This window comes from Sus scrofa, chromosome 16 (genome assembly GCF_054392235.1).
Source record: "Sus scrofa isolate SSC_HxYL_T2T_F1_AM1 chromosome 16, Sscrofa_HxYL_maternal_Yorkshire_Landrace_v2.0, whole genome shotgun sequence".
Lineage (NCBI taxonomy): Eukaryota > Metazoa > Chordata > Mammalia > Artiodactyla > Suidae > Sus > Sus scrofa.
In genome coordinates, this window is record NC_139398.1 from 64,894,693 (window position 1) to 64,910,384 (window position 15,692).

Sequence of the window (15,692 nt, forward strand, 5' to 3'; positions counted from 1 at the left end):
TTTTGGTATGATAGTATATTCCAAGCTCACATTATACATTTCCTGTCCTGGAGATAGATTTAGCCATTTCTCCAAGGATTCACTGAATCCTTTAGTGGGAGGAGGTATTAGAGATCACATTCTGGTTGTGAACGGTGCTTATTGCTACTGAGTTGTCTTTCTAGGACTTTTTAATAGACAGCTAGGAAATACTTCCTTAGATAAAAGATAACGTATCATTCTCATTGTTTTGCGTCTTCCTTTTTCTTTTGCCCTCACTTATTGCTCTATCCTGGACCTCATTCCATGGAAGCATATAAAGACTTTTTTTACATCCCATTTTAGATGTGCTCTAGTTTTATTTATCCAGTTTCGCACTAATGAACATCTGGGTTGTTTGCAGTTTTGTGTTATATTACAATCAGTTCAGCATTGAATAGCCTCGTGAATGCATCCTTTTTTTTTTTTTTTTTTGTCTTTTTAGGGCCCCACTCACTGAGTAAGGCCAGGGATCGAACCGCATCCTCCTGGATGCTAGTCAGGTTCGTCAACCCCTGAGCCACGACGGGAACTCCCATCATTTCGTTTTGACTAGGTTTGGGTGGCATTGCAGTGGGTCAGCTTGACTAGGCTGAACTTCCTTCTATGTTTATTTTGGTTAGGGTGTTTGACAACCTATATTTTCACATGAAATTTGGTGGGCAGAAGAGAAGCAGCAGGCATTTTGGTTTTTATGCACAGAAGTTTGGGGTAGGTACTTTTGTGGCTCACACTCATGGTGGTTTATTTGCCAACCCACCAATTTGGCACCAGGCAAAGTCCAGGCCTGCAGCTGCTCCATCTGAGATAGATATATATATCTATCTATATCTATATCTAGATATAGATATAGATATCACATTTTATCCATTTATTTGTTGTGGATACTTAACGCTTCATGTCTTGGCAACCTGCAATGAACATAGGGGTGCAGATATCTTTTTGACCTAGTGTTTTTGTTTTCTTCAGATACATTCCCAGAAGTAGAATTTCTAGACCATAGGGCAGTTCTATTTTTAATTTTTTGAGGAACCTCCATACTGTTTTCCATGGTGGCTATACCAATTTATATTCCCACCAACAGTGCCCAAGTGTTCCCTTTTCTCCACATCCTCTCCTAAACTTGTTATTTCTTATGTTTTTGATGATAGACATTCTAGCAAGTGTGAAGTGTTATTTCATTGTGGCTTTGATTTCCATATCCCTGATGGTTAGTGATGTTGAACATCTTTTCACGTGTCTATTGGCCATCTGTATGTCTTCTTTGGAAAAATATCTATTCAGAGCCTCTGCCCACTTTTTAATTGGATTGTTTGGGGTTTTTTTTTTGTTTTTGTTTTGCTGTTGAGTTATATGCATTCTTTATATAAATAAGTATATATGTGTGTATATATATAGTTATAGTATATATAGTATATATATAGTTGTGTGTGTGTGTATATATATATACACACATATATATAAAAAGACAAAAATATATATTTGTCTTTTTATCTTTCTGAGGGCTGTACCCGTGGCATATGGAGGCTCCCAGGCTAGGGGTCTTATCTGAGTTGTAGCTGCCAGCCTACACCACAGCCACAACAACACCAGATCTGACCCATGTCTATGACCTACACCACAGGTCACAGCAACACCGGATCCTTAAACTGAGCAAGGCCAGGGATGCAACCCACAACCTCATGGTTCCTAGCTGGATTCATTTCTGCTGCACCACGACAGGAACTCCAGCATTCTTTATATATTTTAGATCAGGTATATGATTTGCAGATATTTTTGCCATTTCATACAGTCTATTGCTTTTTAAGGTAAAGCTTGAAGCTGCAGTTTCCACTAAAATTTTTCAGTGCCAATCGAAGGTTGGCATTTGGGCATCTGTTATGGGAGGGCACTGATGCCAGATTAAACCACCACCATCAAGCTAGACCCTGTTTTTTACCTCCTATCTTTCCTTTCCATCCTGACACTGGGGCACCCCAAAAGCAGCAGGATGCATAGAGGAGGAGGAGAAAACAAGGCGAAGAAATAGAGAAAAGATCATGTTTCTCCTTCATTCTTGCAGGTTTTTAATCCTGGGTGGGCCTGAGAAGCTTTTAACTACATCAGAAATGGAAGCTTTAACTTAAATTGACCCAGACTTTTGGCACCTAAAAATGGGACTATTCTAATACCTTGAAAGTGACAGAAGCGCCAAGCAACGCTCAACACACTGCGTGGATGGAGAAGGGAGAATTGACAAGGTAAAGTTTAAGTTTAAAGAAAGAAAAATCTGTTTGCTTCTTTTCTCCTACCAAGTCAGGCCTGCGAAATATGCCACATTCACACAAGAACCCCAAGTCAAACTCAAACTAGATGGAAAAAAAAAAAAGAGGCAAGGCTGATGAGACTCGGTGGTGAAGTGCGTTGCCAGGGCCACATGACTCTGAAATTCTCTCAACTCCACCCTCCCTGGCTCTGTTCCTGGTTTGAATTCCCTCATGCATATTCTTTCTCTTCATTTCCAAGGGCTGAAGGGTAAGGAGGGGGGTAGGAGACCTGTCTTTCTTCAAACTGTCAAAGAAAAGTCCAGAGATTCTCCTGATTGGATTACCTTTGGTCAAGGTTCCCTCAGTGCTCCCCATCTATGTCCTGGGAAATACTACTAGGTTCCTTGTTCCTCTGTCATCCAGTCCCTGAGGGAGGGGAAGGGGGATTACAGCAAAGGATTTAGGCCACTCAGGGCACATCCTGGAACTGAAGAAAAAGTCAGTCCTACTCAAGTCATGTGACTGGAAAGTTCAGGATCCTCTAGGACATGGAGTAGATGTTGGGGAGATAACTTCAGGGTGTGTCTTATCTCAGTAGATACGTTTATTGTTGGTTGATTCAATTAATCGACTAAACAATAACTATAGAAACCAGTTTTTTGTTGTTGTTGTTTTTGTTTGTTTGGTTTTTTTTTTGGTCTTTTCGCCATTTCTTGGGCCACTCCCACGGTATATGGAGGTTCCCAGGCTGGGGGTCTAATCGGAGCTGTAGCCACCGGCCTACGCCAGAGCTACAGCAATGTGGGATCCGAGCCTCGTCTGCGACCTACACCACAGCTCACGGCAATGCCGGATCCTTAACCCACTGAGCAAGGGCAGGGATCGAACCTGCAACCTCATGGTTCCTAGTCGGATTCGTTAACCACTGCGCCACAACGGGAACTCCCAGAAACCAGTTTTTAAGTATTTTCTAGGACTCCCTGGTGGTCTAGTGGGTTAAGGGCCCGGTGTTGTCACTGCTGTGGTTGGGGTCACTGGTGTGGTGCAGGTTTGATCCCTGGCCTGGGAACGTTCACATGCTGTAGGCGTGGCCAAGTAAATAAATGAAATACTTTCTAGGGAGTTTCTACTGTGGCTTAGTGGGTTAAGAACCCAACTAGTATCCACAAGGATGCAGGTTCGATCCCTGGCCTTGATCGGTAGGTTAAGGATCCAGCAATGCTCTGAGCTGTGATGTAGGTTGCAGATGCAGCTTGGATCTCATGTTACTGTGGCTGTGGCATACACCTGCAGCTGCAGCTCCAGTTCAACCCCTAGCCTGGGAACTTCATATGCCACATGTGCAGCCCTAAAAAGCAAAAAAAAAAAAAAAAAAAAAAAAAAAAAAGTTATCATCATTCCAGGTTTCAGGGGCACATTTCTCCTTCTCATGGCATGAGACACTTAGAGAGGCTACAAATTCAGACTACTCTGTAGTTCTATTACTACTGCGACCTAGACCCAATTTTTAGCATGTTTTGCCCTCTGGATAAAGTTGTCTCTAAACCTTACCGTTGAGACTTTCTGACTCTCACATTGTCCTGAATTGGTAATTGGCCAATCTGAAGTTGTCATTTTCTTGCTTCAGAATGCATAATTGGCATAGATATCTTCATCAACTGGCAGAATTCCCACTCTGCTTCCCTGACCTGTGGAATAAGAGCCATTATGGGAGAAAAGGCTAAGTGGAAACCACTATAACTGTGTACTTATGGTGACCTATGAAAATAGGAAATCAGAAGCAATACTGCATTCTTACAGGGATTGCAGATTAGTGCCACCATCAAGGACTTGGAAGAAGATAAAGAGGTGGTGATTCCTACCCCGTTCGCCCATTCATCTTTCCTTTTTTTTTTTTTTGGCCTGTGTAGAAGACAGATGGATCTTGGAAAATGACAGTGGATTATCATAAACTTATTCAGCCCTCCTACATTGTTGGTGGGAATGTAATTGGTACAACCACTATGAAAAACATTATGGAGATACCTCAGAAGAAACTAAATATAGAACTACTGTATGATCCAGCAATACCACTCCTGGGCATATATCTGGACAAAACTTTCATTGAAAAAGATACATGCATTCCTGTGTTCATTGCAACACTATTCACAATAGCCAAGACATGGACACAACTTAAATGTCCATTGATCAATAAATGGATTAAGAAGATGTGGTACATATACACAATGGAATACTACTCAACTACAAAAAGAACAGAATAATGCCTTTTGCAGCAACATGGATGGAAATAAAGACTCTCATACTAAGTGAAGTAAGTCAGAAAGAGAAGGGCAAATACCATATGATATCACGTATCTGGAGTCTAATATATGACACAAATTAACCTCAAATACAGAAAAGAAACAAACTCATGGACATGGAGACATGGACTTGTGGTTATCAAGGGGGAGAGAGAGGGGGTGAGATGGACTGTAAGTTTGGGGTTAGTAGATGCAAACTATAGCATTCGGATTGAATAAGCAATGAGATCCTGATATGTGGCACAGGGAACTATATCTAGTCACTTGTAATCGAATATGATGGAGGATAATGTGAGAAAAAGAATGTATACATACGTGTAACTGGGTCACTTTGCTGTACAGCAGAAATTGACAGAACAATGGAAATCAACTATAATAAAAAATTTAAAAAATTAAAAATAAACTTCTATTGCATTGCTGTTCCAGATACGGTTTGATTTCTGGAGTAAATCAACACATTCCCAAGATACAGTTTATTTTCATCTGGCAAGGCACCTTCAATATCGTACCTCAGGGCTATATCTAACCTTCAGGGCCTCTGTCATGATCTAGTCTGGAAGGACTTTGGTTGCTTTTCCACAGAATATTAAGCTGGTTTGTTACATTAATGATATCATGCTGATTGGACCCAGTGAACATGAAGTAGCAATTACTCTAGATATTTTGGGTAGACACTTATGTATGAGAATATATAGGAAACAAATCTCACAAAATTCAGGGGTCTGCCACCTTGGTGAAATTTCTAGGAGTCCAGTGGGCTGGGACATCTCGAGATAAACCTTCCATGATGAAAGAGAAGTTTCTCTGTCTGTCCCCTTCTACCACCAAGAAAGAAGCACATGCACAGTGATCCTCTTTGGATTTGGGAGGCAGCATGTATCTCATTTGGTCACGCTGTTCCACCATATTTACTGAGGGACCCAAAAGGCTACCAGGTTTCAGTAGGTGCTAGAACGAGTGAAAACTCTGAAACAAGTCTAGGCTATGATGCTGCTCCACCATTTGGGCCATGTGACCCAGAAGATCCAGTGGTGGTTGAAATGTCTGTGAAACATAAGGATTTGTGTGGAGAACTTGACAAGCCCCCACTGATGATTCCCTGCTCAGACATTTATGGTTTTGGACCAAATTATGTCATCCTCTACGGATAACTGTTCTCCTTTTACAATGGCTTGCTAATAGGTAGCAGCTAATAGGTACTAGCAGCAAAGAAACACTTGACTATGGGTCAAGTCACCATGGGACCTGAGCTGCTCATCATAACCTAAGTGTTGTCCCATTCATCCAGTCATCAAGTTAGGCATGCACCGCAGCACTTCATTTTCAGGTGGAAGTGGAATAGAGGAGATCAGGTTTGGATAAATCTGGAAGACACAAATAAGTTCCTTTGGCAAGGGACCCAGATGCCTGTGGTCTCTACTTCCACTTCATTATTCCTTTCTCTCAGTCCACATTATGGAGACATAGTGAAGAAAGCTACAGCCATATCTCTTGCTCCCTCTGTCCTTCTAGAACCTTGATACTCCCCCATCAAAAAGTAGAATCTATGAACCTGCACCTTAGCCAATAGGGTAAGGCAGAAGCGATGTTATGTGACCGCCAAGGCTCTTGGGGTTTTCGCTCTTGGAACCCTGCCACCATCCTATGAGAAAGTGCAGGAGACTGTGGAAAGGCCGTCTTGGAGAAAAACAGAGACCTGGCCACAGTCCTGTCTACACTTCAGCCAACAGCCAGCACCAACTTGCCAGCCATGTGAATGAGCCAAATTGAAAGTTCATCCTCCAGGCCCCAGTCAAGTTTCCCCATTAGCTATTCATTCCAACGTGGAGTAGAGGTGAGCCACCCTTACTGAGCCTGGCCCAAAGAGCAAATCATGAGCAAAATAAATGATTGTTATCTTAAGTCACTAAGTTTTGTGTGGTTAGTTACATAGCAATAGATAGCTGATGTGCTCATCTGAAGAACCATGGAGAAGGGACAGCCTCTCAGCGGGCAGAACTCTGAGTAGTGTACCTGATTGTTAGACAGCCAAGGGTACAGATCTACAGTGACTCATGGGTAATTATTTGGCTGGATGGTCAGGGATCTGCAGGGGGGTAACTAGAAAATTGTTGCCAAGGAGGTATGGGGTATAGGTATGTAGACAGATCTCTCTGAATGGGCACAGGTTTTGAACATATTTATATTTTAGGTGAGTACTTAGCATAGAGTAACCTAAGGAAAAAAAAAAACGCAACAAAACGTAATTATCAGATGGGCAAGATGACCTATTCTGCCAACATCAATTAGCCTCTTTCTCCAGTGACCCCTATCCCTGCCAAAAAAGCTCATGAAAAAAATAAATGGCCAACCTGGCAGAAACAAGGGTTATGCATGGGCTTAGCAACATGGACCTCTACAGCTCAACCTGCCAATAGCAAAAATCAGCAAAAAGCTGCTTATGTGACCCCATTCCCCAGGGCAATGAATAAGTCATATGATATTAGCAGAGAAAAATAAACAAGTGTACTCTGTTTTCATTGGGTCCCTTCCGTATTGGAAGGGATAGCACTTCGTTCTCATAGGATTAGACACTTAACTTTGTACATAGATTAGCCTCCCCTGCCCACGATGCTTCTGCCAAAATCACCCTCCATGGGCTTAACAGACTTTTTCACTGTCAAAGCATTCCATAATGCATTGCTTCAGACCAGGGAACTCACAGCAGATCTAGTGTGTCAATAGATCAATGCCCGTGGAATTCACTGGCCCCTTGTTTGCCATCCTCTCTCAGACTCAGTTACATTCCCAGCTAGATGGCAACATCTTGTTGGGCTGGAGTAATGTCCCCCATGATGCAGTAAATGTGCCAAATCAATGGTTAACACATAGCCAGGATTCATGGAAATCCAGGCATGAAAATGGAAATGATAATCACGAGAGGAGACACTCCCATTTCTATTCCTAGTGATACCTAATACATTTTTTTTGCTTCCCATTCCCTTAACTTGGGGTTTTGCTGGTCTAGATGTCTTAGTTCCTAAGAAAGGAATGCTTCCACTGGGAGACATAGCAATGATTCCATTAAACTGGAAATTGAGACTGCTGCTTGGCCACTGCGGGCTCCTCAGGCAAAGCAGGAGTTTCTGTGCTGGCTAGGGTGATTGATCTTGACTATCACAGGGAAATTGGGTTCCTGGTACACAATGAAGTAAGGAGGACTATGTCTGGAATGCAGTCAATCCCCTAGGAAGCAGCTTAGTCCTGCCATGTCCTATAAAAAACATAATGAAAAACTACCACGACTCAATAGCTCAGCATTTAAATTACAGGATATCAAAGTAGAGCATGACTTAGCTAGTAATGCAAAAGATGGACCTTGGCATCTTCTTTTTGAGAAGTTTAGCATGCTTTTTGTTGTATGAGGGATAGTTGCAACATGTTAGCCAGAGGTATGGTTGTACTGTTGTCTTCATTTGGAAGATAAATTTGGTTAATAGACACAGGGTGAATGGCGATAGTTTTGTAGGGTGCCAACCTGGATAAACTGGAACAATGTTAACTCAGATTTTCTTCCCTTAACACTTGGGTTAAGGGCAGCCACAAGAAAAATGTGTGTGAGATTTGGAAGATGAGAGTGAAACAACAGCTATTAGGGCCTGAAGATTAGTAGGGGGCTCCAGGTGCTACTGCAACTTGCTTATGTTGTCCCTTATCAGCTAGCTCCTCCTCTGGGCATCTCCTCCTTCAGTTCCTCTGAGTCCTGGGACAGGTGCATGTGTAGCTCTGTGGCAAAAGGTATCAGCTTCAGGTCACTTGTGGCATCCAGATTGGAGGCTCTGAAAAACAGATGCGGGTTCCAGTATGTCTTCATGGGTTCCAGTTTGTTCTTACTCTCCCCTGCTTCACCTTCATTTTTGATTCCTAACTTCTAGTGCTGTGGACTTACAGTAATTTTAGACCGACCATCAGACACAAAGCCTTCCATTAGATGCTTTCACTTGTTGCCCTTAGTTGCACCTAGCTAAAAACTTCTCTCTGATCCTCTGACTGTCCGCTTCCAGATCTCTCTCTACCTTCCTAAGTCTAAGCTGCTCCTGGCTCTGACAATTTCTGTTAAAAACAAAATAACAGGCCCAAAGTCATGTGTCCTCTGCTAAGCCCCATGTCACCAAACTGAGACTTAACTTCATTACAGTTTCAGCACTCTTAGAAATGGAATCTTAAACCAGTCAATCAGGAATTGCCTGATCAGCATAGGAAGTATTCAAAGATGCCTAGGAGCTCCCATTGCCAACATACAAGCAGAACCTGAATCAAATTTGGTCTTTAGAATAATTATCAGTTTTGAGGAAATGATAGAGATCAAGTAAGATGATATCAAGAGAAAGCAATCAACCAAATCCGTAATGTGAAACATCCTACATTTTAAAAATTTTCATGCAATAGAGCAAAGCATGAATAAAGGAGTTCCCTGGTGGCCTAGTAGGTATAGGATCTGGTTTTGTCACTGCTGTGGGCCCGGCCAAAAGAAAGCATGAAAAAGAAAGGGTTGGGGGCTGTATTAAATAAAAGAGACTTATGAAGCTAAGCAACCAAATATGTGGGCCTTGTTTGGATTCTGACTCAAAAAAACTGGCTATAAAACCCATCTTTGACTATTGACTGTGTTGGATACCCTATGACTAATTGAAGAAATGAGATCCATGATTGCAAATTTTCTACATAACAATATTTCTTCTTTTCCCCTTTTCTCTTTCACCTGCTATATTGTATAGAGTAAGTTATCTGATACAGAATTGTAGTAAATGTTATAATTTTGCACATAGATTCAGAGTATCAACATGTGATTATAGGAGTTCCTGTCGTGGCTCAGTGGTTAATGAACCCAACTAGTATCAGTGAGGACGCAGGTTTGATCTCTGGTCTCACTAGGTGGGTTATGGATCTCGTGTTGCTGTAAGCTGTGATATAGGTCGCAGATGTAGCTTGGATCTGGCATTGCTGTGGCTATGGCATAGGCCAGCAGCTGCAGCTCCGATTTGACCCCTAGCCTGGGAACCTCCATGTGCCACAGGTGTGTCCCTAAAAAAGACAAATAAAAAAATATATATATATATATGTGATTATACTAGAAGAGGAATGAACATCACTTAGAGGTGGATGCAGTGAGATCTGGGCCTCCTATTTAGGATAAGCTCGTGTTTGTTTGTATGACGTATGAGTCCACTAGGAGAGTCTTTTGGCTTTGGCTATTATATTGTTTGCAAATTTTATTGACAGAAGACTATATATGGATGCCGTATTACCAAAGGGGTGGATTGTAGCAGGTATTATTACCGATTGGCTATTCACCTCTATTCCAACCACTTTGTATTATGTCTTGCTACCTGCTTAAAGCTGGAAAGCAAAACCCCACATTTCCCAGATTCCCTTACAGCTGGAGTTTTTCAGATGACCTACCTTGTGTCTAGGAATGTGACCATATGAAATTTGGACAGTAGAAATATTATGAGGCACAAGTCATAATTCTGCTATTTATGCTAGCAAGCAAGGTCATAGAGGCATTTGGAGTTTCCATGGCATTTGTGGTAGAAGACTAGGGTCTGGTTCTAGTTTCATGGGAGTTGAGAGGCATCTATTTTGACAGTGTAAATCATGACTGTGAGCCTAGAGCCTGTAACTGTGATGAAAACTTTCTGATTCCCAGCCTCCCCACTGTGGAAGAGATGGTTCCCTTGGGGAGCCAGCTCTAGAGTGTGGTTCAGAATGCATTCCTGGGAGCACAATCAGCTCTTCCACATATTCTAATGATTTCATAGTAACTGGTAATAAATCTTATGCTTCCAGCTAGAGTGAATTCTGTTATCTGCAATGGAACCTTGCCCCATACAAATGGTAATACCCAGAGATGGTGAAGTTTCAAAGAAAGAGACCTTTTCCCATCCCACTGATTGGAGTATAAATTGATTAATCATTATGATATTTTTTGTTTGTTTGTTTAGGGTTTTTTTTTTTTTTTTGCTTTTTTTTAGGGCCACACCCTCGGCATATGGAGGTCCCCAGGCTGGGGGTCTAATCGGAGCCATAGCTGCTGGCCTGTGCCACAGCCACAGCAACTCCAGATCCGAGCTGTGTCTTCAACCTACCCCACAGCTCACAGCAATGCCTTAATCCACTGAGAGAGGCCAGGGATCAAACCCGCAACCTCATGGTTCCTAGTCGGATTCGTTTCTGCTGTGCTACGACGGGAACTCCATTATGATGTTTTTTGTGTCTTTAAAATTCTTACCTTTTGATCCTGTAACTTAGTTTTAGTGATGTTTCCTAAGGAAATAATCAGAGATGCACTCAAAGGTTTGTAATACATGTAAACAATGACAGTACTTGGCAGTTGTTAAAAGCAGTATTTCAAACCATAGTGAATGACAGGAGAGTATTCATAATGTCATGTTAACTGAAACAGGCAGTCTATATGCATACATATTTCCGTAGTATGGATGAAATGACATAATGCCTTGCATCTGTTGGGACTTCAGCAAAATAAATAAATAAAAGGAGTTGGGGGAGATAGATGAAACACGATTGGCAAAATGTTGATAATTTCTGAAGTCAGGTGTTGGGCACTTGGAGATATGATCGTTTTCTCTCTTATGATTCATGTATGATTCTCTTATGTATGTTAGAGAATTTCCACAACATGACAGTTTTAAGGTTTAAAAATGAAATAGAAAATAAAATTATATGCATAGTATGTGATCAGTTTTATAATATTAACATACACATTTACATAGAAAAGAGACTAAAAGAAGACATAAATATGGAAAGCTTAGTGGTTGCTGGGTGTTGGGGGGATGGGGTAACTCGGCTAAGCACAGGATTTTTAGAGTAGTGAAACCAAAGTCTGTGTGATAGTATAATGGTAGATACTTGGCTTTATCCATTTGTCCAGACTTACAGAATGTACAACACCAAGAGTGAACGACAATGTAAACCATGGACTGTGGGTGATATGTGCCAGTGTAGGTCCATCAATCATAAGAATGCCTCGCTCTGGATATGCTGGGGGGAGGCTGTGGGGTGTGGGAGAGTGGATGTGGGAAATCTCTGTATCTTTCACTCCATTTTGCTGTGAACCTTAAACTTCTCTTAAAAACAAATTCTATTTTAGGAGTTTTTATTTTGCCTCAGTGGATTAAGAACCTGACTAGTCTCCATGAGGATGTGGATTTGATCCTTGGCCTCATTCAGTGGGTTAAGGATCCACCATTGCCATGATTTGTGTTGCTGTGGCTGTGGTGTAGGCTGGCAGCTGCAGCTCCAATTCAACCCCTAGCCCAGGAATCTTCATATGCTGAAGGTGCGGCCCTATAAATAAATTCTGTTTTTGATGTAAAAATATATCGAAATGTTAGTAGAAGTTATCTCTGGGTTATGGGCTTAGCCTGATGTTAGTTTTTAAAATTATATATGTGTTATCAAATTGTGTATTGTATTTATTAAATCAAAGGGTGTCAGTTAAAATCAAAGTAACCAAGATAATTCATTTATTTATTTTATTTTAAATTTTTTTGGCCTTGCCCACATCATGCACAAATTCCCATGCCAGGGATCAAACCTTTGTCACAGCAGTGACCTGAGCTACAGCAGTGACAATACTGGATTCTTAACCCACCGAGCCTCCAAGGAACTCCAAACTAACCAAGATAGTTTAGAAAATACTTTGACTCCCAAGAATGCCAATTTTTTTAAGCAAGTTTGATTGATAAATATCAGTGGTCAAAGGGGCCACATAAGGGTCTCCCAGAGCAAGGAAAAAGTCTCTGCAAGTGACAAGAGTAAGACTCCACACATCATGGTGCAGATGAGCTATCCAAGGATGAGAAACACATGAGATGACTTGTTAGCAGACTGGTGGGTTTATCGGAAACCCAGTTCTACACCAAGGAACTAAACCAGTGCACCGTTTCAGAGAGTGAGAGAGGAATGTGATTATGACCTAAAATCACATCCTTTGTGCCCTGCCCTGCCTGATGGAGGCTGTGGGAATCAAAAGACATTCTATCCTGCCTTGATCCGGATAGCCAGGCAAATATAAACTGATGCTAGCCTCTGTCCATGTGGGGAGATCTGGAAATAATGTGTTGATATTATTACTGTTTTCATAGGTGTCTTTCTATGAATTAATACATTGAAATTCTGCTTCCTTGTTCAATTAATTCAGCAGATATTTATGAAAGGCTTACCATGTGCCCAATGAGAGGGAGAGAGAAATCACAGACATCTCCTACGTTTGAGGGCTGAGTGAGTGGTGGACCACAGACAGAGATGAGAAGACCTGGGGTAAGTCATGTTTGGACTGAGATTGCTGAAATAAGATGTCTTTTTGGAGATGCAGAATGTGCAATGCCTGTTAGGTATTGCTGGGAGGTGGCCAGATGTGGGAGCTTTGGAGCTTGGGGGAGAGGACGGGAATGGTTCAGTCAAAGCACATTGGTTTTCTGAGCTTCCTTGGATTTGGATTTACCATCAGTCCTCAAGTTCTGAAATCCAAAGATTGAGGCTTTCACCCCACCCTGCAATGACCCTTCTGGAAGGAGTGTGTTTTCATCCTCTCTGAGTTTTGCTGTTAAAAGAGTGGTAAACTTACAGAGTAACAGCAGAGGGCGCCGTGAAACTAAACTGCTCCTAAAGCCCAGTCGGGGTTTACTTCCTACCAGATCAATTTCAGCTTATGACATATTAAAATAATGGAGAAAGGGTTTCTACCCATTCTTGGCTCATAACCTAAAATAAATCAGAATCCTAAATACTTTATCTTGAAATATCACTTTGTCCTGAACAAATAATAAATAATGCAATTAACAAATATTAAAGAACAAATGGATTTGCGCAGTGTAGTTGATGTTAGAAGATTTCTTTAAATTCGCAATGATTAGCAAAGACCTGACATTTCAGGAAGGATCTATTTTATGCCTAACTGTACACAGAGAAAAATTCTGATCACATATTCTCTGGGCAAGAGCAAAGAATAAAATATGGACACTAATTGCAGTAACATGTTCCTTGACAAGTGATATTAGTAACTTTTCCTTCCCAACCTGGAGCGAAGTAGTTTTGATAATACAAGTTACTTGTAGAGCTTGAATGACATTAAAGAAAACAAAGAAGGAAATAGTAAGTATATATGCAATTCTAAATTTGTAAATAAACTTATTTCTTCATTCACTTTGCAGCTTTCTGTAGGATGACATGAGATAGCCTGCTAGTATTTGTGAAACACTTAGCACAGAGCCTGGCATGCGACTGGCACTCAATAAATGCTAGTTCCTTTCTTCCTTTGCTCCCCTTATCTATTCTCTTCTCAAATTACTTATAAAAATATTGTGTTTCCCACACAGATTAGTAACATTAAATATCATTCTCTGTTATTGATTTAGCATGTTAAGAAAGCAAAAGATAAGATGCAGGGGCTCATGGCAGAGAGGAAGTAAACTTAGATTTGAGAAATCATTCTGTGGGTGTGTTGTTGTTGCTGTTTGTTTTTGATAATGTGCAATTATAGAAATTTACCAAGATCCTTTTAAGTGAGCAATGCCCTGCTTTCAGAGCCAGTTAGCTCAGGCATAGATCAACTCAGAGACTGACTGTCGCCTTGTTATTGAATTAGAGCTATATTTTTGACAAGTATGGCAGCCACATCATCACTTTAATCACCCAATAATCCACTGTGTCTCTTTATGCTAATAAATAAAACATCCTTCGTTAAATATTTCCTAGTAAGCAATACAGACCTGTAATCTCCACTCCTATATGTTACAAAGTAAAATGATATAACAGTAATCAAATCAAATCATGTCTAGGAGTTTTATAGACAACTAATAGCTACGATTGCAGAGTGCACATCAGATACCCATGGCAGGGTGCTTTTCTCTTTAATATAATGGACTATGCATATTTCACTAACTGTCTCATGATATCAAATGAATTTAACAAGATGATTATGTAGGTCAAATTACTTAGTAAGTTCTTTTAAGAATGGCTTTTAGACCTATTATGACTTTTAATGGTGCAATTTGTTAAATGATTGGAATTTCTAGAATCCTGCCTGCAAGTGCCTGTCAGAGACACTTGCTCTGCCCTGGTGATCTATTTTTAAAACCTACTTCTCGCTTGTGGCAATTGAAACAAAAACGACCACCGAAGACCGACTTCTTCCAGCTCAATTCCTCTTTTTCAATTATTTAAACTACTTCCATATGCCAAATTATAATTTGAATATTCTACTTTCAAATAGCCTTCTGACCAGATTCCTTTCAACTTGATATGAAGATATCTTGAGTTCTTCCCCCCATCAATATTAAACGTGACTCTACTTAATTTATCTCAGGAACTGTAGACAAACTATTACCAAAGTTTAAACTTTTTAAAACAGGGTTTTGGTTCTTTTATTGTACATCTGTGGTGGTAAACTTAAAGCGAAAACTAATGAAATGTGAGAAATATTCAGTGTTTGCCCTGGAAGTGTTGTCTTTATCTCAATTGTACTTGTAGCTATTTCAGTTGTACTCAGTTTAAGAGAGGCAATTCAACTATTCAAGCTGCGTTTTAAAAAATTGCCCATCAAAAATCACAGTAATCTTATTTCCTATCTTTAAAAATTATTTTATAAAGTAACTTGAAAATGCCTTTGTGTAATCCTGTCTCAGAAGTCAAGATCCTTTGAAAACTCATCTTCCAGGTCTGATTCCTCCGCACTTTACGTTGAAATTCCCATAAATCTTCAAGCAGCCTTAAAATCTGAGTGCTTCCTGGTACTTCTGCTCAATAACAGACAGCCTCGCGTCCCAAAGTTTGCCATTCTTCTTACTGTAGAGCAGAGAGCATTCTGGGGCAGAAGAAGTTCCACATGCAGCTGGAAGATGATGGTTCTGCTCTTTCTCTACCCCTAGACTCATGAGACAACCCTGTGAGAGTCCCTTGGCCCCTAGGAGCCTTTGGTCACAGCTTGGAAATGAGGCTAACAACTCTTGATTCCTGCTCCTTGGGGTCATTGTAAGGCTTAATGAGCTCATTGTGCACATTCTCATTTTCTCTTTCGTGTCTTCAGTGAGTCCTAGGTAGGGGCAGAGTGAAAGTGGAATATGGC

The 15,692-nt window shown here is 40.8% G+C and overlaps 1 long non-coding RNA gene across 3 annotated transcripts in view; it reads left to right on the plus strand.

The window, feature by feature from the left end:
• LOC102158455 (uncharacterized) overlaps positions 1-15,692 on the plus strand; it is a 35,335-nt gene that overhangs the window by 4,834 nt on the left and 14,809 nt on the right. For 2 of the 3 annotated variants that reach the window (XR_014830872.1, XR_014830871.1), the window contains 2 exons: positions 2,081-2,258; positions 12,771-12,886. This is a non-coding gene — a long non-coding RNA (uncharacterized LOC102158455). Of the gene's footprint in view, positions 1-2,080; positions 2,259-12,767; positions 12,887-15,692 lie in introns of all 3 variants that reach the window. The other variant, XR_014830870.1, reaches the window with a different exon arrangement.